The sequence below is a fragment of the Anser cygnoides genome, chromosome 1 (genome assembly GCF_040182565.1).
Source record: "Anser cygnoides isolate HZ-2024a breed goose chromosome 1, Taihu_goose_T2T_genome, whole genome shotgun sequence".
NCBI lineage: Eukaryota > Metazoa > Chordata > Aves > Anseriformes > Anatidae > Anser > Anser cygnoides.
Genome location: NC_089873.1, coordinates 69,505,663 through 69,532,287, shown reverse-complemented (window position 1 = coordinate 69,532,287; position 26,625 = coordinate 69,505,663). Strand labels below are relative to the sequence as shown.

The 26,625-nt window shown below is 37.3% G+C and overlaps 1 long non-coding RNA gene across 2 annotated transcripts in view; it reads right to left on the bottom strand.

The window, feature by feature from the left end:
• Positions 1-6,495: 6,495 nt before the first annotated feature.
• LOC106030887 (uncharacterized) overlaps positions 6,496-26,625 on the bottom strand; it is a 32,814-nt gene continuing 12,684 nt past the window's right edge. For both annotated transcript variants that reach the window (XR_001204015.3, XR_010832271.1), the window contains exons 2-3: positions 9,043-9,115; positions 6,496-8,256 (exon numbers count right to left, since the gene is read on the bottom strand). This is a non-coding gene — a long non-coding RNA (uncharacterized lncRNA). The remainder of the gene's footprint in view (positions 8,257-9,042; positions 9,116-26,625) is intronic.

The window sequence follows — 26,625 nt, the reverse complement described above, 5'->3', positions numbered from 1 at the left end:
AAAATAAAGTATACACATGTTTCAGAACAGTCTGGGATAGATGAAGTTCTTTAGGTCTGCATTTGACTGTCCTCCAGTGCCAAAGAGGAATGTTGCCATCATGTATACTGTTTGTTGCTTGGCAAATATTTGATTGTTTTTAATAACTGTGTGTCAGTTTTCAGTGAGTAAAAAATGTCAGAACAATTGCATGATATGAACAATGGTCTGTGTCCAAATAGCATTTGGCAAACACTTCAGTATTATGATATTTTGTCCACAACTGGGTTTATCAATCTAATAGCTATTTATTTATTAGTGGTGAAAATAGGATGAAACTCTATAAGCTGTGGAATATTTCTGATTTATTGAACTGAACAATGACAACAACAGCATCAACCGACATCTACATTGGATTTTTATTGTTCTTGTTCTGGGCTTGTATCTGAAAGCATAGTGCACCAACAAAGTTGAGCTATTCACTATTCTGTATTGTTATGTCCAGGCACTCTAAAAGACTCAGATGTTTTTCCTGCCTTTGCAAAGGGAATGAGTTGGCAAAGATTGTTAGAATTTAAGCCTAACTTATAGGCCTGAATACATAAGTATTCTTAGTAAACAACATTTACTTGCAAAAGGGAAGTGCAACCCATGTCTCACAGATGGAGCACAGAACTTGCAGAATCCACTCATAGGGGGCAACCTCCCCTCCAATATTTAAATATTGACCTGATTTCCAAGTCATCAGAAAGTTTAAAGTCACCATTACTTATGATCTCAAATAAGAATTGGTCTAAAGTGACTGTAGGTACACATTCAGGCCTTTCATAAAATCCTCATCTAGAATAAAAGTGATAGAGTTGTTTGCAATAACAGAAATTTACAGTCAAACTGAAATACGGAGCTATTCATGGCTTTGTCTTTGATATATGTTTAAAACTCTTATTATTACAGACATTTGGTTTAGGGCAGGATTTGACTTTTTGTGACTTCCATAGAACAGAATATATGTGCAATTTTGCATTAGTTTTTTTTTTTCCTTTTTTTTTCAGTGTTTTTAAAAACCTCATCTGAAGCTAGTGAATAACCATATAAAAATAACAAAGCCAACTAACCTAATAAAGCTATTAGGTTCTTTTGAATAGAGTACACCAGAGCACCATGAGCTGGGAAAGATTTTAGAGATTACGGGCTGAAGATAGGAATCCCTATCTGACAGATCCCTCTGGAGGTCAGGCAAGGAAAAAAACAAGAAGCCATGTGGCCAAAAGATGATCTGCTAACAAACAATTAAAGGATGTCTGGGTCAGAAAGGGAGGAGAGAAGGGAGGCAAAAATGGACATACTCAGTTCTACAAGCTGATTGAGGTGCAAATGGAAATGAGTATCACTTCTTTCGTGTTGCCGATGTCCCAGCTCTTCAGCATTGAAATGCTGTGTATTTTTTTTAAAGGCTATTCTTGCCTGGTCTGGTTGGACAATTGCCAGTGGTTCTCTCTGTGTCACGCATTTATTGCTGATGTGCAGTAATTGTTTCATGCTCTGCATCATCGATGCCCAGCTCTCCAGGGTAGGCTGCTCAAGCTACTGCAGAGGCAGGGGAAGCACCATATGTGCTCCTCCTGCTACCCTCCTGCTACCCTCTGTGAAACCCACCTGGCCACAGGACAGTCCAGCTGCATGTATGCAGCATCCCTGGTGCTTCCTCAAATAGTGAACTGCAGGGGTGATGCTGGTCTCCACACATGCACAAGTAGCTCCAGGAAAGATGGTACCTTGTAGGCGACAAATATGGACAGGGACTGAATGGGTTGCTCTGATGGCAACATCCAACAAACACAGGTTTTTATCTCCAGAAGCCTTGTGGGTCTCTGTTCTTATATGTCTAGCAAATGCTCTGAACTAGACTGCAAAAGCAATCTCTCCTTTTCCCGGAGTGTAATACACATTGTTCAGCCTGAGTGGAAGAACTGAGTGGTTTCACTCCATATCAGATGATGTCACATATGCAGGATGGTACGTACACCCTGGGGTAATTCTCCTGGAAACCATGACATCCTTTTCAAAAAATGCCAAACAAATACTAGGACTCTGATCACTCTCACGATGAAGGACCTGTCTCAGGGGGAAAAATGTCCTTGGAAGAAGTATGAGCATTATAGCTTTGGAGAGAGGCTCTAGATATGGGAAAGAGTGACTAAGGTTTACTCAAACAGGACAGTTTTGTATAGTACAGGAAGAAATAATGTTTGCTACTAAAATCATGAACTTAAAGAAAAAGAAAAATAATTTTAGTCACCAGATCTTGAGATTGTAATAAATGCATATTCTGTCTGAAGACCTCAAATGCAATTAAATTTTTGAAAAATTAATTCTGTGAACAACACCAGATGAAGCTAGGAGGGTGGGGAAAATTTAAGTGTTCTTTTTTTTTTTTTTTTTTTTCCTTACTTGTTGTGAAAGTAGACTTGCTGAATCAGAACACTTAAAGTAAAATGGATTCAACAGAATAAATTAGCAGTGTGCTGGGGTGAAGGTTGGAGCATGCTTTCTGGCTGAAAGAGACTCAGAAAACAGCAATGTCCTTTTACAGATGAGGAGTTCCCTCAGAAATAGAGACAGAAAAATAAAAGTCAAGAAGATGAAAGACTAAAATTGGTTTGAAGAGAAATGATACATAAAGGGTGTATTTATTATTTAGGTAAGTTAAATACTTTCCCAGTATTTTCTATTTCTCTGTGTCACAAATTTTTGCTTTGTTTTGTTTTTTTTTAGTTTTTTTTTTTTTTCCCCACCCTGCAACAGGTCAACTGTCCTATGTATAAATGATGCTTTGGCCACCATTCCTAGCACTACATTGTTGAAAAGAAAAGATGACTGGAAAGAATTTCCTTTCTAAACTTTTCAAGTAACGATACATTAGTCTGTAAGAAAAAAAAAAAAAAAAAGATACACTGAAAATTGATTTGGGGGTGAAAGCAGATAAGCAGAAAGACAAAGAAATACCAAGACTGTTGAAAGCATCTTAACTTTCCTGGTAAATGCACAGGATTTTTTTTTTCCAGACTAAAAGGATCACTGGCTATTTGAGACATAACAACTCACAAACTACAGGAGATATTAATGAATACCATCACAAACACAGAATGGCTGTTGTTCATGTCTTTTTCTACTCAGAATGATGTTCAAAACCACTGGACTACCTATTAATTTCCCCTTTTTTACCCACATTTTGTTTCATTTTCATTTGTCTTCATGCTGAGATCTATTATAGTATTTAATGTGAAGCTAAATTGGATCCTATTGAAGGTAATTTTTGTGCAAATAAATCATACAAGCTAAAATCTTATTATCTGTCTCTATAAAAGTAAGATAGTTAACAAACTCAGACATTTTCTTACACCTGAAGTGTTATTCGTCTTGGGTAAGAAGACTTTTCTACCCATATTCTCCAACTCAAGTCTGTAAATAGTAGTGAACTAATTACACAAAATTTATATTATTTCATAAGCTACTGTAGGTTTTCAGAACCTTTGTCATTGTTATATGCTAAGTATATGAAATATCTCACTAGGTTTGCAAAACATAGTTTGTCTCTCAATTGTTTTCCTTTTCCAAAGCTTCTGCTAATGCAAGTATTGTTGATTCACCTCTCTAACTTATCAAACCTGAATAAGACTGGTTACAACATCTCAGTGGAATTCAGTGGAGAAAATAATGGATCTATGTAAAAGAGAATGTGATACCTTCTCTGCAGGTGTGATACCTTCTCTGCAGAATGTGATACCTACTCAATGTTGAGAACTCTTTCTGCGTGATGTTCATTATTATCACTCCTGGAAATGAAAGTGGTTTGTTTACACCACTTTTTGCAAACACCCCATGTAGCTGTGATTAACAACTGGGAAAATTGGTCTAAATGTAACTCCCTTCTGTCACAGTCGTCCTGTTCCTGTTCTTCACAGGTGGCCTGCCTAAAGTCTCCAAGGTAGACATAATAAAAGGAAAAACAGGAATGTCTTAAATCCATCCCTATGTGGCTAATGAAGGATCTTACTGACCAGAGAATTACAGCATTCATCAAGTAGTTTTGCGCCTGAGCTCTTACGTGGAGGAGGCGAGGGTGTCTCCACCCTGGGAAATTTCACAGATGCTATTCACTGGAGAAGCTCCACTTGGCCTACACAGACATACCTGACAAAACTTTGTTAATTAGTCTGGGCTTTGTAACACAGTTCCTGGTGTGGCATAATTAGAAGGACTGCCGGACAATAGGTGTGTGATGTAAATTGCTGAGTCAGGTCCCTGAACATGGAAAACTATGAACGACTGGGAAATATAACAAGAAAAGAAAGAGCGCTACAAGGAAAATGCGTTTGTATTCCAAACCGACAGTCAGGAGATCAGAAAATGACCATGCAGAAGAAAAGCATCATTCAAGAAAAAAAGAAGTGAGCAGATTGTTGTGATGGAACTGGAAGAGACAGGTCTCTCAAGGGCTGCACGGAATATCTTCAAGAACAGGAAACATAAAAGGGAGCAGCAGTGACAGGACAGATATAAGAGTGAAAGTCATTGTAGACTGAAGGCAAAAGACTAGTTAAAAAAAATTAAGGTATTAAAGAGTAGAACTTGTGACTCAGCTATTGCAGAAACTCTTTGCGTAAGCTCACAGGTGCCAGAGTGAAGATGTAATTATTTTACATCAGGCTTTTTGGAATTTGAAGAAGAGAATTTGTCTCAGGGAAAGGGCAGAAGCTGAAGTACTCCAGTGTTGATCGCTGTTTGCTGAAATGACTCATTCAAACCATAGGCAGCCAAGCATAATTAGGAGCAACTGAGATTGCTCTCATCTGTGGCCAGGGAGTGTTCATTTTATTGCTACCTCTCCACCTTCTCTTGAGCTGTTCCACATGCGGCTCTTGTTTGGCATAGTTATGTTTGCCAGTGAGCATGAGATGATGTCTGAAAAAGAAAAATGGAACTATTTAGGGAAATTTGGATAAGGCAGTGAACACAGAAATGCCTTTTCTTCTGATCGGTCAGAGAGCAGCAAAATTTTTGTAGTAGAACAGGTGGAGCTGAGTTGCAAAAAGCTTTTGAGATTACTGCATGGTAAAACATTACCGCTTCAGATTACTTTGCTTGAAACTTTTAAGAAGATGCCTCTCAGAATCATTTCAATCATGTTATGCACACACATACATATATATGAATGACAGACACTTTTATGTGGAACAGTAAAAGGCGGAAAAATCAATCAAGAAAGATTGGGACTCTCTGTACAACATAAAACCCCCAGAGCTTTATGCTTACTGACTGATTGTGAGACATTGAGGAAAAGATGCAATGAAGTGCGCTGCTAAAATTCCTCGTAATCTGAAAGTTTCAGTAGCTAGAGTGTGGAAAAGATTGCTTGGGTCATGCTGCTATTAAAGCATCATTGATGATATATCCTTGCCTGTATCAACATTAGTTCTGTGAAGAGATTATGCTAGTATATCCATACAATCATAACTGTCATGAGTGTCTTAAAAGAGCAGGAACTGCGCTCTAAGAAATGTTCTGACAGGAGAGAATAAGCATATACACTAAATAAAGAGGGTTCGTTCCTGCATATCTGACATTCATGCAGCCAGAAAGAAAATGTTTAAAAAAAAGGCTGGAGAGGATGTCATTTCTCTGTAATAAAAAATTGTTCTAATCTGTTTCTGAAACACTTTACAGACATTCTCTAAGTTAAAGACTGTTATTTCAAATATATATTTGTGAAGAAAACAGAAAATTGGACTTCTCGGTGAAGGAAGAATGAACCTTCCACTGCCATTTTAGGAGATGTGAACAACAGAGGTGCAATAGACACTGAAGGAATTATTAATTAAATTCCTGTTGAAAGGAACTGTCTACAGATTTAGATACAAGCTCAGTGATAGCATCCCCAGCTGGAGGAGTACTTTGGAACAGTATGTGAGATGGCCAGGAATATGCAATCCAATTTCCAATAGTATGGGTAAACTCTGTCCTCGTTCTAAGTAAACGTTAAGGAACAGTGGTTTCTAATGGGGGAATGACTTAGTTAAGTTTTCACATCACCACTGTAAAGACACATATTGTAGTCTTATGCAACTCTAAACCCACCGCTAGAACTGAATCTCAGACACCAAAAGAAGTGCTACAGATAGCAAATAGAAAGGATCAGCTGCCAGAACATGATTAGAATTCTGTCTAGTTTGCTTTGTTCAATTTTTGCTTTAGTATTTTAAATCACAGTTCTTAGTATTAAAACATCAGTTCAGGCAGCTATTAATATCCTCTGAGATTTAGAAGCAATTACATTTAAAAATGGAATTGCAGAAGATGTATAAACAGTAATGATGGTTTAAAGAAATTAAACAAAGACCTTAATTGCAAAACCAGTCATATGGCTAAGAATAGGAATAAACCTTTGTTAAATAATGTGTTAGTGACAAGAGGAAGAAATAATCTGACATTCTCTTACATGAATTAGGTGTTTCTGTCTAACTACTAAATACTTGCCTGATGATCAGTTGCTGTCACATTTAGAACTAACTGTAAATCGAGTCTGTCCAACAAGATGCATTATTTATATATCTAGGACAACAGCACAAAGGACTAACATAGACTATAGTCCTAACTCAGGCTCTGGCCATATCATATTTTCTCCTTTCAGTAATTTCACAGCAATAAATAAAGAATATGTAATAAATAAAGAGTAGTAATAAATAAAGAATTACAATAAATATTTGTAATTCTAAATGAAGCTGAGAGCAATTTTGGTATATTTTTTGGTTAGCTATTCTTCCACACCAATACATGGTAAGAAAGATTGTCTTATCTACTAGGGGAAATTGGCCAAGTTTTTCACTTTTATAGTTTAGACAAAAATAAAATCCTACTCACTTCAGTTCCACTCTTTGCTTATAAATCTCCGAATTATATATAATGTACTTTGAATCTGGATTGGGATTGGGTTTGCTACAAATCCCAGATTAAGACCAGGTAAGTTTACCCAGAGTTTTCAAGGAGGTTTGTGTGAAGGATAAAGTTTGCGTTACAGTTAAATTTGGCTGATTGATTGGGCTGCCATTACAGAATATTGATTTTACAGCACAATGACAGCTTGGCAGATAGCACAATATTTTTCCGTCAATATTTGCCTTAATTTTTTATGAGACTTCTCATCAACTGTATTTTCCCAATGATTATGTATATATTTGAGAATTCTGTAGGTCTTATTTATCATTATATTATTGTCTGAAGCAAAATACAAGTGCAAGATCTTCTGCAGCACGAGGCAAATGAGGTTCATGTACATATACTTTCCTGAACTTCATCCTTAAAGAGTGACTTCACTTGTTGACATTACATCAATTCTTTAGCTTGTAGTTCAGGAATCTAATGCAAAACTGGGAAGAAGGAGCAGAAGGAGCACCATTCTAAGTAGCCTTTGTGTACAGTAACAACCCAAATACCTCAAATATTAACAACTACTTCAAATAAATATTTGAAAATACTTCTATGAAATGACAGACTTTCAAGAAAAATGTTACAGAATTTTCAATGTGAAAAACAAGGAATTAGCAAAAACCAAATTGATTTATTTTCTCAGCTCTGACTGTAATGCAGTATCAAAAGAACAGTATGGGGTTTATTTAACTTTATGGTTGAGTCATACACCTTGGATCAGCTGAAGTTTAAACCCAAATCAAAACCAAACAACAAACAAACAAAAAAAAGCCATTTGTCTGAACTTATTGAACAAAGAACTGTAATTAAAAATATATATATTCTTTGTGTTTCTTTATAAAAGTTGTCACTCATTGGAAAGGAAATCCCTTCATAATTGCTATTAAGACTATTTACTTCTTTTTGTGATAGTACATTCTAGGTCTTAAATTTCACATTTTATTATAGTATATTTTCAAAATTTTTGAAACTATTAAATAAATGCTTTCTTAACCATGAACATGAATCAGCACAGTGCTTACTTTTGAATAGATTAACAGAAATAAAAGCATCAAAGCTGTATGCTTGATTGGCTGGATTCTTCTCTCATTACTGGTGTATATCTGCTGAATTTTCCAATTTTGAACCTGATCTTGAATAACTGGATTCAATGGAAGATTTGCTGTTGTCTTCTGTGAGACATATTGAGGTCTTCAATGAAAAGAAAACCCCAGATCATTCTCTCTCTGACCTGAGCTAGCCAGGAATGAAAGCTGAAATTACAGCTTCACTGGACTCATGTTTCCAGTCCTGCAAAAATAGAAAAAGGTGACCAGGAAAATGAGAGCAGCTAAAATCAACAATATCCATATTTAAAGCATGCAGGGAAAAAAAAAAATAAAAAAAAAAGGAATCTTCAAAATCAGTGTGTCATCTTTGTAATAATGATACAAGTGAACAAACCTCTTTCTATGTGTTTTGCAATTCACTTCTGAGCAGGTAGAATTGGATCCCCCTCTGCCCCTGCTCACCAAGGATAACTGTATATATGATATAAATGTATATATGATATATGTATATATGAACTGTATATATGATAACTGACAATGTCAGCATTATGACAATAGTTTTGGGTAGCTCGGAGCATTCACTTTTACTGTCAAGCCTGTTTGTTGAATTTATGCTATGTAGTATCAGCACAGATGCTTTGTCCCAGCAGTGTTTGAAGAGAAATGTTAACAAGGCTTGCGCATGGGCATGAACAGCAGGATTGGATCTCTAGGAAACACAGGGAAACTATCTGAGAACTAAGCATAAAATTAAAGTTAATGACTGAGAAATACAATTGCTTGTTTCTTACTGAATACATAGCTCTGGGGTATTTCACAATGCAGTTTCATTGAATGAAGGCCTACTAGAAGATAAGGATAACACATACTGATTTTTGATACCAGTGTAGGTATATACTTCCCTATTAATGTGTGTATTTGTGTGTTTCCTTATTTTACCTGCAAAGGCGTATTCACAAATCTGCTTCTTAGTGAAATGAGCTATATGTTACAGTATGTCCTGGGAAAGGCAAAGTATGAACTGTACCTGAAAGTTGATGTGTCCTGTCTTACTTCATAAATGAAGTTCTGAGCTTGGATGGAGCTTCCAGCTGGGAGGTCTATATAACAAATAATACATCTTAAGGATTATCCTCTAGTCCAGTTACAACACAACTAATTCCTAGCTGATCTACAGATTATAATTCTGCTGAAACCAAGTTAAAGATCAACAGCGTTGTAAGGCAATAACCTAGCATATCTATATTTTTAACAGATATGTTCTTACTTATGAACTACAAATAATTCATGGCTTATGCACAGAGAATTTCAAAGTTCAAGCATATACTTAAGAGAGTTGGACACCTGGCAGATATGGTGGAAGATTCTGACTTTTTTTTTTTTGTTAAGTGACTGAGAAGTTATTTTTGATTGAAAGATGGCTCAATAGTTGTAGAATAGTAAATGGGCTATTGCATTCCTTTTTTTTTTACAGATTATACAGATTATTTAATAGAGAAGACTAAATCAACTAATTGTACTGCACTTTCCTCTATACGATATATCACAGAGAAAACCTACAGTGAAAGAAAACCTACGGTGAAAGAATATAAAGGCTGCAAAATTAACTAGAGAAAAAAATGAATTAAGATTACCTGTATTTGAATTTATCCTTCCCATGCGTATGTTAATTATTCTACAGTCTAATTGCAAGATCATATATTAATTTTTTCTCTAGACTCCGGACTCAGTCATGAGACTCTCAGCATGGATGATGCTTACTGCCTAAGGATTTTTCAACATTTGGTTCAATGTGCAGCCCCAGGCCTCAAGTAGATGCAAACTACATTCTGAAGATGAAATTTTTCATTTCCACATGGACTTTTCTACTCACATTGCAGTATCTGAATTCCTAGCCAATATTAATTAATCTAATTACTAATTCTTTTGTGAGCATAAATTGCCCAATGGCTTGCTTTTTACAAAAGGAAAGTGAGGCACAGCCACATCTGTTTGTAGCAAGTACTAAATGGTTAAAGTCTGGTGATGTCATGAGTCGCTAGTTAGATGAGTTGGTGATAGAAATCATCAACACAATTTGTGAGTAAAATTATGCTCTATACTCTCTTAACATTTTTCATCATCTTTTTTTATAATTACTTCCAGCATTGTAGAATATATTAGTAGTAATAACACTTTAGGGCAGCATTTCAAGAGCAATTATATACTGCCTTCTTCTAAAGTACTGGAGTGATAGGATCAGTGCCTAAAGCTGCAATAGCTTCTTTATTTGTGAGCTGTGATCTCACAAACAAAACAGGGTCGTGTCAGGCAAACACTTCACAGTAACTTCAGGAGACTTTTGCAAAGAAATTTTAGATGCCATGGGATTGTAGGAGCAAGCTCCTTCTTTAGAGAGTACTGCATAAATTTATATTTTTAATATGTTGTGTATCTCCACCTTGCTGTGAATTTTCCAAGAGAAGAAATGATCATATCTTGATTTTTGTACTGGGCTCGTGGTGACATTTCCACGCAAATCAGAAAGACCCCAAGTTATTATGCCATCAACCATGCCAAGTGTTATGACAACCAAAATAAATGAAAAATGTATTCTGGTATCTGGCACATCTTGCCAAATAGAAAGCCATTTTCCTGTATATTTAAAAGTGTGCTAATGTGGATGTGAAGAAGCAACACTGCTGAATTCTGGAATTGACAGAGAAAAACTTGGTGTTCATAGGCTGTTGTTTTCTTATGTAGGCAGAATATTTTTAAAATATTTCAGAATAGAATGAAAAAGGCATGCTTGAATAGGCACTTCCAGGAAAGAGCACGCATATAAAAGCTGGTGCAAGGAGGTAGGAATTAGTTCTATTCTGAGTGTGGCACTTGCTTTTTGGGTGTCACTTACTGCTACTTTTGCATTTTCATTGCTGAGATGAGAATAATATTATTGCACAAAGGTCGCCACAAAACATAAAGAAAGCACTTTGAAATGGCAGAGGGAAAGGTATTATATAAATATCACAAAAACTGAAAACTATAAGATTCTATTGATGGTTGCATACTTATCCCTGGATAAGAATTATGAGTTTCTTTTCCCTGTTTATATTTCTTATAATATGTGTGAGATATACATTTTACTCATGGAGGATCTTGGATTATTTTTTGTAAGACATTTTATTTCTTTGTTTTAAAGAAATGTTTAATGTATTTAACTGCATGCAAATTTCTTTGCATTTTTTTCCATTCAGGTGACTAAAACCTTCAGTAATTGAAACCCTGGTGTAAAATTTACAGTGTTATTTGTAAAAGTAGCTTACTGGAAAGTAAGACAAAAATGCTAACATTCTCTGCCTTGCATCTAGGGCAAACAAAATTTAGTTTTCCTGGCTGTTAAACTTAAATCTGCCTCCTGAGATCTTCCTGTAAATCTCACACACCTTATTAATAACACCGGCCTGAATTAGTAGGATAAAGACAGTTGTAAAGTTTATCTCTTTCTCCACAGTTGTTAAGTTGTCAAATCAGGGCACTTAGGTTAAGATTAATTCTGCTAAAACACATACTCCAGCTAATTCCCAGAAACTACTCTGCAATAGGACATATCAGACCCAATACCATAAATCGGTATGCAGCAAAATATGATTTTAAGGTAAGACATATGTGCTGATGATGTGGCTGGCTTTATTTGTGCCAGGCTAAAAGCACATGAAATTCATACCCCAACACCTCTACCCAATATCTAGATGTTGCAGCTGTTTCATTTAAAGTGTATGAGAACTCACAGCCTGTGAGAGTCGTGATTTGCTCCCTACACCTGAAAAATTTACAATTCCTACAATGGCCTCATGATACAGATGGCCTTCCGATGATGCATTCAAAGAAAAGTAATTGACAATTAAAAAATCAAAATTAAAGATGCCTGAACTTCCTGCCTCCTTCTTTCCCCTCTTTCAATAAAGACTAGCTTTTACCTCTGGGTTTCTCACTAAAATTACTGATCAGACAAACTCTTTGACATCAAAGCTAATTTAGGGAGTTTCGAGTCTCCTGCACCTCTGTCCCCTTTTAGGAAAGGTAGATGTAACCCAGAACACTTTAGCGGATGGTTTTGAACCACCCTTGTCAAGAAGCATACAAAAACCTTACTGAGATGAGATGTAATCCAGTCAATAAAGGTTAGAGCATGGGATTAGGGAAGCTGGTTTCTGGCAACTCCTGTGTGCATAATTTACATTAAGAGCATTATGAGCTCAGCTGGACATGCTCTACTCACATTTAAATCTTTGGATCAGTCTGAATGTGAATTAAAGCTTGGAGCTTAGAACATTAAAACAATCCACTATACAACATGTATCAAACTATAAGGAGCTGTGTACAGTTTTCATTTTATTTCAGTAGTATGTTAACTCAAGAATTCCTTGGTGTGTATTTTTTTTTCTGATTATTTCATTATCATGTGATAGACTACTAGCAAGATCTAAGTGCTGCATATCTAGTCCCACAGGGGGATCTGACTCTGCAGATGTCAATGACCTGGCAGAGTATTTATGCTAATGGTTTCTGCTAATGGATCAGGGCTCATGCTTTCCGTACGTATCAAAGGATCTCCTTATCTTATGGCTCAGTGAACACAGTCCATCACTTTCTTGACCTGTACGGATCTGATCCCAAGTGTGCAGCTCTTATTTGGAAACTGAATGCTTCTAATTGATGTGGCAACTGAACACCACAACTAACATTTCAAAAACAGCTTTTTCAAAAAAACAGCAATAATGAAAAAACTCTTAACTCCCTCCAGCTTCTGTATCAATCAGAAAACAAGATGCACACCTCTAGAAAAAAACAGGTGACAATTTAAATGACTGGCAGTTCAGCATTTTTTATCATATACTATTTTATATGCTACAGTTAATGACTGCTGGGTTTGAATCTATTGTATCTACAAAACAAAACAAAACCAGAAGGGCATCAAAAACGTCTGTTTCAAATTATACTATTTTAGGAAGTCCTGTATTCTCCCTTAGGATTATAAGATATATATAAATGGATTTGGGTTTCTAGTCTTCAAATGATTATTTTTCACATTACTTCTTGTACCTGGACTGATTTATCACAGGTACACTTACCTGCAGCTTTTCAAAGAAGGTTTTGGACGATTAAATCCTATTTTTCCAATATTCCAAGGAAGCATAAGTCTCCATCAGAGTTTCAGAGAAGATCTTTTACTTAATTTTCATGTCATGTTATGAAGATATCACAGATGAAAAACTGATATGTATCAGAAAATCTAGGTGACCTTTCCCTGTCACCTCAATACTAAAACTGAAGTACATGACTAAATATGTCTGTTTAATCAACTGAACAGAAAAGATATGAACAAGCGGAAAATAGGAAAGATCAAAATGGATTTCAAGAAAGCAGGGATATGCACCCAGAAGGCATTGTTGCAAACACGACTGAGTGCAGAACTAATGTGGGCCGTTAGCAGATTTGCTAAATGTGTGTGCAAATCCTATTTTTGGATTAAATGACTCATGTTAAGAACATACAAGCCAACTAACTCTCTGAATACAACAGAAATAACTTAAATGAAGTCCTTCAAGGAATGGGGCTTTCTTTTTCTTTCCTTTTTTCTTTCTTTCATTCTTTCTTTTTCTTTCTTATGCAAATGACCTGTTAGTAGAACTGGCAGAAGACATAGGCAGATGCTTTGGGAGGCTGTTGACTAGAGGTGGTAGACATCTCCTTTGTCTATGCCCATTTGTAGCTAGGTCAGGCTCACTTGGTCAGTTATCACTACAGTAATTCATAATTTAAATTGCTATTGTCTTCCTCCACCAGAAATGAAAGAATGAGGCCACATTGCCCAAATAATATTAGTCAGGACAAGGCAACTCTCTCCAACTAAGTAAGTTCAGTCATCTCTTTCAAGAACTACCTTCCTTCGCATAAGGAACTGCTCCTTGTGACTACATTCTTCTCATTCTATGTTGAACTGGGAACTACATAGGAGGTGAAAGAAGTTGCAGCTGGAGATTGTCATCCTCAAGATTCCACTGCATATGTCCCCCCAGATTATACAACTAGCTACAAGTCAGAAGTTAAGGTGCTTACAATATAGAGCTATAATTACTTTCTGATAAAAATTTCTCCATTTGTCTCTTGGGCATAAAAATAATTCATCACACATCCAATGCTTTGATCTTCCACATTTGCAAACTTATCTCCTCTGCTATTACCCTAGTATAGAGGAAGAAATCAGGATGAAAGACAGGCAAGTATGCATCATGATGATCAGCATGTGTTTCTGTAACTAAACTGAAGGAATATAAGGTAGAAAACATTAGCTTCACTTCTCAGAAAGATGAATCTAGTGAAACTTGGCTCTATTTTCTTAAGCACGTAACTGGCCCAGTCTTAAATCCTTTATTTCAGCTACAGCTGACTGACATGACTGATTTCGCTTTGTACTAACAGTGCAGCATAAACCAACAGGAACACTACTAGACACAAAATTAAGTTTAAGTCCTCCTGGCATAAGAAATTGCAGTTGCGTTACTGCAGCAAATGTTAGACTTAGTTGCATTCAGAAATATCACAAGTCCTCAGCCTTCCAATTTCCTAAACCTACTCCTAATTCCAAGTTTATTCATATCACTAAATAATTCTCACTCCACAACTAACAAAGCCCTTGCTCTTTGTACTTATCAGTCATCGTGAATGAAAGCTTAGCAAGGCTGTTCATCATGTTAGCAGAATGGTTGGTATGTGCAGAAGCAAGCGACTAGAGATAACTTTTAACAGCCAGGGTTGTAAAAGACCTACAGTTAGTGTTGGAATTGCAGTTCAAGACAATTGAGCCTCAGGATCAATGAAGATACATCGAGTTATTGCGAGGTGTTACCAAGGGAAAATGTTTTACATAGAGGTCTCTGGCCTAGAATTTAGTTAGGATAGTTGTGATAGGAGCTGTGGTAACTGCAGGACTGTAGACAATCATTCCCATTTTCTATGCCCTCAGTTGCCCAAACCTAGTGTAAATCTAGTACTAACCCTACACCGTAAACCCCACCAACTTCAACTAATAAAACCTTCTTCTCTTGAACACACCTGTTGTTCTGACAATTAGTAAACCCTGCAAAATCATATTCTGCATAAGGATAATGGGCTGATGATTGCAGGGACAAAAATTTACATTTAGTATTGAGGCACAGAGGGGTTGTGTTCAGTGGTGTTAAGGCAATTCCTCAGGACAGAATAATTAATCGTTTTAGGGTTACAGAGAAGCAGTTACTGAAATGCTGCAGAGTTCAAAGAAGGCAAGACGTGCATGAAAACTAGTGTAGACAAAGGTAAATGTCTTTCCTTTGTTATATAGTGGAATAGATAGCTATAGGGCTCTAACCATCTCAATGTGGTGAAGACCTCCTGGATTGTTTGGGGAGGGCCTGATGTGGAGTTATGGCTAGGGTGAGGATTTCTAGCAGTAGCTTCTGAGAAGGTATGTCAGGGAATGCTAAATATAGCAGCACTAAACACCTCTCAGTTATAGGGCCTGTAAATATCCATGGGCTGTTAAGTATGACAAGGGTTAAAATTGGTATTGGGTTGTAGAGCTGTACCATCTAAAAAGTATGCTTAGTGGTAAACACTGGGTAACAAATAAGGTTAAGGAGAAAGCCATTGCTGGCAGATATTGCCTTATACTTTGCTATTGGAGAGGATTATGTTCACTGGTATGGTACTACAAATAAAGATAACAATGAGGTCTGGGCTAAAGAAACTGGTATCTACAAAACTTGCTCCACAGCAGCTGAGAGCCAGGCTCCTACTTCCACAAGCTCACTTAATTGTGTGTGTTTTATGGTAGCTCATCATTCTGTTTCCTTACCTAACTCTTTTCATTATAACTCAGTTCTGAAAAAAAGAAATAAGGCATTCAATTTTGCCAGCCACAAGTTCCTTGTCCTGTGGGCATCACAGCATGAGTCAATAAACGTAATTCTACAGATTATAAATCGTAACCCCCTTATTATCATATTGCAGCTATGCCTGCCTATTGCCGTAACAAAAATAAGCTCTTCTCCTATACTAAGTAGGTCTCATCTCAGTTCCTAGTGTCTCTGCAGAAAATAGTGGGGATCTGACAACTCAGAATTTAGCTATGTAATGTTTACCCAGAAGAGTTTACTTGGAATTTTACAACCTCTGTTTTTGCCTGTATACCACTGCTTGTCCTGCTTTTTAACATCACTTCTTTCAAGCTGCGTAGGGGGCTGTACTTTCAACACCACATACAGAACCCACAGCACTTCTGGAAGCCACAGTAGTACAGTATTTTTTTTCTGTGAATTAACATTGAACCATTAGATATTATCCTTAGTCAGTCCTTTGTCAGGGTATGTTGGGAAGATTCCAACAAAAATAAATATTACTTTTGCCAATGTTACCACCTCCACATCCCTAATATATATATATATATATATTTATGATGAAGTGGAAGCTGTTTGTTTGTTCCTTCAAAAGGATTCACAGACTATTTTAATACAAGTAAGGTGATGCATTGTTGGCAAACTTTTAGCAATTACAGTCTGCCTATCTAATATCCTATCAATTTGCTGCAGCTGTTCATTTTCCAGTACAGTGTTTTAGAGTCTTTTCTTCTACCAGAGATCACAAGGATGTTATATTTTACAGAGAATGAAACAATTCTGAATTAATATTGTGATTTGTGATAATACGCACCATGTGTATTGAGGAGTTATACAAATTAACTGTACTGTTCCTATTAGCTGTTGACTCTGGATTTGGGGAAAAGTTTAAAGCTCCATCAGCTTGGCCAGAAAGATAATTTATTATCTACCTATTGCTTTGACTTTGAATATTGACTGTATAATCAATCACACCTCTCACTTATTAGAGCCTGTGACAGAATGTGAGAATACCTCAGCAAGCAAGGGAAATACATAGAGACCCTCATTATATTATCAGGCTAAAAGTTATTAGAAAACAGAAACATGAATTGCTGGAAAGTACCTTTCATTGGATTAAACAGGCAGGAAGAAAGTGAATAGGACTAGGCAGAGTTTAACACATTTCCTTTAGAGAAGTTAAAATTTTCAGGTAGTTTTCTCTACCCAAACCATGGCTGGTAATTTTGTGGTTTGCATAGTACTATAACCAGCAGAATGCATGAGCAGAACTTGGCAGTGGTTCTTAAAAACCTACTCTGTTAAAAGAGGAATCACCTGCACATTTACTAACTGCTAACTGGAATCTGAAATGCCCTGAGTAACACCAAGACACATTACTGTTCAGTAGACATCCTTTTAAAGCACTTTTCCTTTTCCAAATACCCTCAAAATCAACTATGCAAAATCCAAACAGGTGAGAAATCAAAGCACTTAGAGATATTTGAACACCCATAAGAAAACAGCTGCAAGAGAGTACTGTGTATTTATTATTACTGATATGGCCTGCAATCAGAACATCAGCCAAGAACTCATTCTGTCACAACATTTACTGTCAAAAAGATAATGCTCACCTATAGCTAAAAGCTAGGGAGATAACACTGGCATATATAGATGTGTAGACTTATGTAAGAATTGAGTGTAGTAGCTTGAATATATATATATATTTTTACTTTGCACAAAGCAAAGGATTGTTCTATTGATCAGCTGTTTAAATGGAGTTCAAAATCTGTACAAGAAGTACCAACTAGTTGTTGCAAAACAAAATATATAAAAATATATATATATATATAAATATATATTTTGTTTACAATCATGGCCCTGCTAGTCCTTGACTCAGCTACATAATACATTTGCATAGGTTTATCCTATTCTAATACATTCTTTGCATTTAGTTTCCTAGTTTCAGATTTTTTTTGGGTGGGGAGGCGGGGGTGGGAGGTGGGGAAAGAATCTTTCCCTGAAATGTCCCTTTTTAGTTCTTTGCATTCTTTTTAGGGAACACCCGATCACTTCCCACTGGAACATGGTAAGCACACATGCAGTTGTCAGGCTCCTAGCTTCCTCACCTTTAGAGCACTTCTGGTACAAATATAGACTAGTCTCATTTAAAGGAATGAGATTTTATTATTTTCAGCCACAGAAACCGAGGATTTAAGGGCATGCTGAATGATGTTATTCCAGCATGATTCAATACAGCACCACACCATACATTTTCACACCCACAACTTGAGAATTTTAGAAAGGAAAAGGGAAAAGTTGGTATTTTTGAAGTAGTTCCCCTGGGATTTGAAGAACATAGCATGTTATTCTCCAGCATGTCTTCTTCCCACCTCTGCAGTTAAAAACTGTAGCTGAAAATTCCAGGTGACTGCAGTGATTGGCAGATGGAAGGGAAATTATTTGTTACTGACAGCTAGCAAACAACTGGAGACCAGACTGGAGGAGACTGGAGTCAAATCTGCAGGTTGAGAGAAAAGATGTGTTGTAGCACATGTCGAGTTTCTGAGTAGCTGTAAAAAGGTCTGAAGGTGATTACAGCATTACCTGTTTGCTGCTCTAGTCACTGCCTTCTCAATTTTTAAACCGTGGTTTGCAGTTAGAATATCTACAGGAATATATTCTGCCTTTTGTTATAATGATGAATAGTTGTTATAAGAGAAGCATCGGGGGGAAGGCGGGAACTGCCCTTTGATAGCCCTGCAAGGGTCCTGCTCTCTTCTACTCCTGAAGAATTTATGAGTTTAACCTCAGCAAGACAAGGCACAAATTCTTCATTGTATACGACTGAAGGAAGGACATTCAGAAAGACAAAGTACTGCCACAGCAGTACTGAAGTCCTCGTGCTAGGCTGCCGGCAGGACTGCATTTGTCAGCAATGGCAGCAGTGGAACTAAACAAAAACGTTAAAAAGGAGGAATAAGAAAACTTTAAAAAGCTAACATCTGGGTACAGTTACTGGAGAAATTCACTGCTGTGACTGACATCTGGACTGACTAGCTGCCAAAAGCTACCTATTAAGCAGCAAGACAGTGATTCTGTTGCATGATGGGATGTCAGAAGATGGCAAATAATCACCCATCACCATTTGCCAGCTAAAGGATGTTCATGGCATTGGCTCTGGGTGCAGCAGGCAGCACCTTGTGTACCTGGCTGTGAGGGCTTGCCGAAGGTCACGGCCCTGCTCTCTGCCATGTGCTAGAATGCCTCCTGCTGCTGCCAGGGCCCAAGGTGGCCCCAACACACTGCAGCAGGGAGCCCGATGCCCCAGGGTACCCCTCATCTCAGTTCTGTGCTTCTCCCTCACGTTATTTTCCCTCCTGTGGCAGCAGCAGCACTGCAACCCCAGCCCTAGATCCTGACCTTGTGATGAAGCAAAATTCAAGTTGAGAAGTCTTGAGCTGGCTCTGGGAAGATTGCAAAGGGCTTAGAGATGCCCAAAACAGCTGTCATAGAGTGCTATAGGAGAAAAAAAAAAAAGATGCACTGCATCATTTTGCAAATGCCAATATAGTGGTCTGCTTCAGTTTGCTGGCACCTGTTCTGTTTGTGCGCACTGATTTTATGATGTTCATGTAGCTTACTAGGCATGAAAAACTGTAGGTTGGTTTCAAAACATCCCCTTGAAAATATAGTTGAATAGACTTTTTTTTTTTTTTTTTTTTACTATCTCTCTGTACTGTTTAAGATTTTAAGAAACTGTAGTACAAACTCTTCGAAGTTGGTGTGATTTTTCCATGTGCACTGGAAGCAGGATGACAGACAGACATTTTCTCAGAAAAGAAATAAGCACATATTTACCATGCTGTATTGCAAGCTAGATTAATACTGCAGATTTCCAAATAAAAATGTTTATTTTACTGTAGTTAACAAATAAAGCAAGAAGCCTCCGCTGTCATATGAAATTATTACATCAACAAAACAAAATTCTCTATCTGAATTTTGTTTTTAATGGTGAATGGAAAAGCGGAGTTGATATATGATGTTCATCTCATTGGCCTGGAGAGACCAAGTCAGTCCAAAACCTGATGGGTGCACAACTGAATAAAAATTGTTTTGAGGGAATTTATATAACTATGGAAAAGGTAATGCACATTATGGCACAGGGCATATTTATTACCCCAAATTCCCATATGTTCACTGATTTTGAAAGTTAAAAGCCTAGCAATGCCTTTTTGAACATAGTACTAAATGATCCATAAGGAAATTGCACTTATATCGGAATGTATCATCTTCCACACACATAGCTGAAAGTCAAAGCTGTAGGGCAAACAGAAGGGATGCTTCCCGCTGGTGTGTGAGACAGGCATTTATTACATTGCTATCGAGTCCCATTAATTCTGGGAAGCTGTTTGCCATCTTCAGCATCTGCACTGCAAACATATTACCAAGAAATGAAGTGATGGAGAAAGAGGAGAAACTGCTACATATACCCAAATCAAGAGCAAGCAACAGGGAGGTATGGCGCATTTTGTATTTTGAATGAGCATCTGTTCAGAATTTGTAGGGCTTTAAAACACCCCAAAGTTCTTCAGAGACCTATAATAGTCCTGCAGGTACCCCGACTCCCCCCCCCCCCCCCCCCCCCCCCACTTCTGGGGTAATCCCCTCACAACAGAAACTGTTACAATGTTCTCTTCTGGCAAAATTCTTTTGACTTATGTGAATCAGTTCCCTTACATCCATAGCTCTTCTTGGGACTGATCTTCAGTTCTTCTCTTTGTCATGTATTTTTCTGTGGGCCTGAACTTCCTTCTGCCCTCTGTAGCCCTCAGGCTCCCCATCCCAAGCCCCCAAGCCTGAATAATGGTTTTCTGTAGCGCTGTGCTTTCCAGCCACGCCTCCCATGGCATGACAGTTCCTGTCAGCCACTTCCTTAATTTTTCTACCCTCGGCTTTTAGAGCTTTGAAAAAGCCCAGCTCTGAACAGGGCTTGAGACTTCCTTGTACATCATTTGCCCAACTGTTTAATCCCTTACTTCTCCAAGGCTATTTTTTTTTTTTTTTTTTTAGGCAAGAGAATCACCTGGGCTTTAAGATGAGAAATGGCTGCAATTTTCTCAACTTCTCTTGTCCCACAGCCTTCTTTTCTATGATTTACTGTTTGAGGTCTCCTTCAAACAATCCTCCTCCTCCATCTCCAGAATAATTCATGTAATTTCTTCCAACTGGACTCTTCATCTGCCCCTACCCCCACTTTTTCCTCACTATAGATTCTTAGTACCCATTACAAGGGTCTTTGCAAACTTTCCTTGAAGCCAATAGGTATTTTTGCCACCTCTAATAGAAGTTTGATATTAAAATAAGTTTTGTGTATTCTTCAGAGGCATATATCATTATTAGGCCACATTTTGCCTTTTTGCCTTGCCTTGCTTTGCCGTTCCCTCCCCTGCCCTCCTTTTTCCTTTTGAAAGTAGGGCAAGGAATTTTGTCACTAACTTATTTAGACACCTAAAAATGTGGCCTGAATTACAAAATATCAATTTTCCAGGTAGTTTTTTTGCACATAAAGTAAAAAAAACCACATGAAGCAAGAGCACAAGAAGAACAGGCACACATTTTGAATCTGATTGACTGTGTATAAACACAACAGGAAAAAAAAAGCGAGGAAGGCAGAGCACAGATGTCAAAATTTTGTCTCCATCATCCTAATGGCAATGGAGTTTTATCTGGTGTAGGTAGCAGTACACCATTTTGAGGATAACAAAGAAGTACTATAGTCATAGTGAATTAAACTGAATGTGCAGTTATACATCCAGTAGGGATTTAAAAAAGAACAAGCTAATATGCTTTACAGATATTTCAGAAGGTAAAATTGTTAAAGGGGAAAAGTTCAATTCAGTCTCTGAGCTGATGTGACAGGGGTGGTGAAGTATGCTCACCATGAATAAAAATAGAAAACTTTTAAGTACATAAATGAATCAAGAGACTCTTAAAACACAAGCCCTACAGCATTTGCTTCCAGTAGTTTTGACACATTTGTCCATCAGAAAGTGAATCAAAGAGATTAGCTTGAAATTACTTGCCTTGGAGAGAAGGACAAAAAAAAAAAGATTTTCTTTGCAACAACTTCAATTTCTTGCTAGCAGAGCACCGAGTAAACTGTTTTATGTATAAGTTGCCAGGCTTAACAATATTCTTGCCATGTTGAAGTTTTTCCAATTGTCTGACACATTTGATTGCATGCAAATAATAATGCCCTTATAAATTGAAAGAATAACAACAAACTAGCATCTTGTATGCCAGGAATAAAAATCTTCAGTGCTTAAGAAAAACATGATCAAGAGCTGCTAAGGAACCTTCTTCCTTTAATGAAATCTTTCCACAATATTATTATTAAAGACAGCAAACAGATAGGGTGAAAAAGATGTTATCAGTTTTAGTAACCTGTAGTTACACTTCTTATGAAATGATCCTCATATCTCATACTGGTAGGTAGAGTAAAAGTAACAGAGATTTTCTTCCCATGCCTCCCAAATAGCAGATGTTTAGAATGCAACAAAAAGCAACAACTCCTACAATACATTACCAAAAGAAAACCCAAAACATCAAACACCCCAAAACAAAACACACTTCTCTAAATCATCTTGTCAAAAGTTATTTCTCTAAAAATAAGAATAAGCTTTAGACAGAAATCCCTTATAACAATATTAATATTCTTACAACATTTGGTGTTTCCTGCATTACTAATCCGGCTGGCTCAATTCAGCCGGGCTTTTACTGCACTTCACATACTCATTTGGACTTTCGTAGGACATGAAGCATGGGACCTCTCATCTGTAGTACATAGATAATATAAAGAAATTGAAGGCAAAGAACAAGAGACAGAGATGGACAGTCACTACTCCCTAGCCCTGCAAAGCTGTAATAATGAGATAGTATTGGCTTTGTTAACTGTAAAATCTATCCTAAAAAAAGAAAGTAATATATCATGCTTTTATGCATAAAAATATACATGTATATACATGCACACACATAAGATGCTATTCTTTGATATTTTATTCATTTATTACACTGCAATAAGTTGTCAAAAATATCTTGCTTCATATCAGGCAAAACATCCCACAGTCTAATAAAAACAAAGGCAAAGACATTTGGTCACAGAACTGAAGTGTTTGTCATCTGTGCTTGCCAACAACAAATCCCACACCAGCTAAAGGCAGACAAACAGCCTTCTCTTCATTGTGCGCTGGCAGCTGCCAAAAATCAAAATTGGACAGATCATAAGTAGAAAAAACTGTAGGGAATTCAAGACAAATTTGAGGCGTATGGTCATCATACTACATATAGTTATCTATCATTCCCTGTTTGGCAGGAAAATATTATTTTTCTTTCTTTTATGTTCTAGTTTTCCCCTACCAATGGCTGTTATTGAAGTTTTGAGGTCAAATGTGACCATTGCTCGTTGCAGGATGAAGATTTTTGCAATGATTAGGCCCTAATCCAGCTCCAATTAAAGTCAATGAAAAGACTCTAATAGCTACATTGAACCAGGCACATTGCCAGCACTTCCAGACTTTGCAAAGGCTCTAAACAAAGGTGCTTATTGTACAGTGAATCCCATGTTCACTAATCCAGCTATCTCCATCCCGTAAAGCGGTATCCAGATTTTTGCAGACTGTTGTAACCTTTCTGACAGGCACCAACTGGCAAAAACAATGGCCAGGTTCATTGGAAAGCTACTGAAAGCAGTATGAAACAAAACATAAAACTACATTTCAGCCCTTTATGGATATAAATTATATTATCTGTGTTCTTGATAAGAAGTGCTCATGTGTCTCCATTTGTAAGCAGGGGGTTAAACTGATTCAAAGAACATTATTAAGGAGCAGAGATGTAAGAGAAACTCGGCAAGACTTACAATTTAAAAAAAAAAAAAGACACTGAGGGAATCCTTACTCCCTTCCTTAAAATACCCTAGAAAACTGGATCAGTGCTTACAACTCTTTTTGCTAAGGATTCTTCACCGAAAACTACAGCTATAAGTAAGTACCTGCTTCCCATGATCCCTTTACCCTGAAACACAGCCCAGTGCATTTAAGTCAAATTTCTCTGGGTTTGGCCCCCTTGTAATCACCTTACTTAACCTGAAACTTGTATAATGGAGTGCTCTTACCATTGCAAGCCCCTGCACATTTTCAGGGAGGGGTTACTTGCCTTCCTTAGGATGCTATTTTTTCCTCTCATTTCCACCAAATTACTTAATGACTGTGCTTGATACAGTCCTCCTGTCAAAGCAGATTAGTGTTAAGTAGTTTCTACCTGCAGATGTTAGCCAGGGTTTGGGGAAAGATTTTAAGAAAATTATCTAGTACTTGGATGTAGTAGTGTAAGGATGTGAGAGCTGGCAAGACAAAGTACGTCACCAACAAGAACATTTTTAAAACTATTAGCCTGAAGTCCCATAATCACTTAGACAAGGTATATGTGACAACTACAACACAAAGCATGGGTAATGGTCTCTGTCCTGGCAGACATTAGATTCACCCCATGGTAGAGTGGCTGTGCTGTGATTGTTGGGCCACATGTTCCGCTGGGGTAAAATGGTTAAATTTCAGAGAAGTCAGCGAAGTTGTATCAGTTTAAATGATTGGAGAATCTGAAAATCAAAGAAATTTTAAGTTTTAAAATATCGAAATGCCATTTTTCTTCCAATGTATGCTAGATCAGGAAAATACTATACATATTACAAAGAAATATTAACAACCTGCTCAGGAAAGCTTTCCCCTTTTAACTACAGTAACTCAAGAGGCTCAAGAACAAGGATATTACAGCTTTATAAATAGACAAACAATAGAAAAAATGACAAAGTAACTGTTTCTGTACAGAGTTGACATGATGTAAAGGTATCCCTGTGCAGTCCCTGCCTATAGTGCAAAACAAATAACATCATCCACATCCTTCTCCTAGGTGTTAAAGGTCCCAAATAACTAGGCCCCAAAAGGCTCTGTGGTCACTAATGGTTATTTGAGGTTAAACGCAGGGTTTTTTACAAAACAAATTGTTCCCAGTAGCTCCATATTTATTAACAGACTGAAAAAGCTAAATAAAAACTTAGTCTGAGTTTTTTTTTTTTTTTCAGCAAAACATTTTATTTCTTTGTAAATCTCTAGAATAAATTATTGCAGCACTTCAATGTAGAAAACGGAACTTTTTGCATGCTATGCTAACTGTGCTACAGACAAGGTTTTAAAAGAGTAGGTGTTATATTAAGTCCACATCACAGTGTTTGTTGTGAGTTTGCCAGGTCCAATTAAGCAAAGCCCATCAAGGCTGGCAAGGATCAGCTTGTTTCATTTGCTCCTTGAAAGGCCTGATCTATATTTTCTGTGAGAAAATTAATGGTTGGCCTGACACAGAATACTGATCACCACTTCAGGTAAACAGTAAAAGATAAAGTAAACTGAAGAGACCGGGACTGCCGGTGCATTGCCTGTCCCATGTACAAAGTATTACAGCTAAAATTCCATTTTTGAGTTTTGGACAGGCAAAATAGGAATAATTCACAAACAGCAAAAAGGCCTAGGTATAGCCATGTGCACAACAAAAAATTGGCACAATATTGCTCTTTTTTTTCTTAGCTCAACTCTGAGATACTGTTTGCCATCCAAATGGAAAACTTTAGCAAAATCACTATAATATCAGCTATGTGGCACATACCCAGTCTAGCAGATACTTCATTAGCTTTCTTTGTGCTTTTGTTGATAGCTGTAGAACAAGATTGTAAGAGCACGCTGAAAGTTGCAGTGCTAGCCCAGCAGAGAACAGAGCCTGCACCAGTCCCAGCAGAAGTTACATTTCGTGCTGTCATTGCAGTGTAGCCCACAGAAAACACCCCACACTGGGATGTAGAGCAAAGCACAGATACTCAGCTACAAAAATTTGGTGACACACTTAGTGGTGTGAAAGCTATAATACTTGTGCTCCATTATTCAAGCCACAGATTCTCCCTCAAAATAGTCAGACACTCTTTTTACCTGTCTTGCTTCTGGATTTTATTGGCTACCACTAACATGGCTCAGTCCTGTGAATAGGAAATGGTGGGTCATTGGGTCTGACAGCCCGGAGCGTCTGTTTTCTTCTGCATTGCTCGTGCATTGGGACATCTAGGAACGCTTCACTCACCATTCTGCCTTTAGGAAGAGCTTACTGACCAGCTGCAAACAGACAGAAGTTTGCCATCTCTTCCAAAAGCTAGTTTTTGTGTTCTTGAGCTGCTTGCTAGCTGGCTTGTTTTCAGCATTAGTGCTGTTCCAAAATAGAGACCACAGACAATATGACATAGCTAGCATCCCTGTAAATGAACCTGACAGTGCTGAGAATTTACCAAGCTTTTTTATCTAAAAATCTAATTAAGTATTTCAGGAGAAAAAAAAGTTTGACTGCAGCTATTTAGAATATGACAATTTTGTTTATCTCTAAAAGCAATCTCTGGAAGAAAGCAGTCTAATGGAGGAAAAAATTGTAGGTGCCTTGTCCTTTGAACTCCATTGAAGAAGTTATTTTTTAACTACCATTCTACATCTCACATTGAGACTGTATTAAAATTCCTTGTTGAGCTATCTGAAACAACACAGTAGGGAACAGGACATGGCAAATGAAATAAATCCCATGAATTTGATAATTTGTTCTACTCATGACAAAGAAACAGT